The 227-nt window shown below is 20.3% G+C and overlaps 1 protein-coding gene across 1 annotated transcript in view; it reads right to left on the bottom strand.

The window, feature by feature from the left end:
* Positions 1 to 227, bottom strand: part of EMH_0065480 (zinc knuckle domain-containing protein, putative) — a gene marked incomplete at both ends in the record, with an annotated part of 3,451 nt that overhangs the window by 1,181 nt on the left and 2,043 nt on the right. The gene's annotated exons all lie outside the window — the stretch shown is intronic.

The following is a 227-nucleotide window of genomic DNA, read 5'->3' as shown; positions in this document are numbered from 1 at the left end:
TATATATATATATATATATATATATATATATATATATATATATATATATATATATATATATATACGCATAAGTGTGGATACAGACATATAGGATTCTAGTATCTAGGTAAACCTGGATATATCCGTATCCAGAGATAAGCGTACATACAAATGTACAAATCTAGGCTATATACACCATCTGTAATGTATATTAAATATATTATATATTATATATATTATATATATAC

This window comes from Eimeria mitis, genomic scaffold (genome assembly GCF_000499745.2).
Source record: "Eimeria mitis Houghton genomic scaffold, Emh_scaff3390, whole genome shotgun sequence".
NCBI lineage: Eukaryota > Apicomplexa > Conoidasida > Eucoccidiorida > Eimeriidae > Eimeria > Eimeria mitis.
The sequence above is the reverse complement of the archived record's forward strand: the minus strand, read 5'-3'. Positions and strand labels throughout refer to the sequence as shown.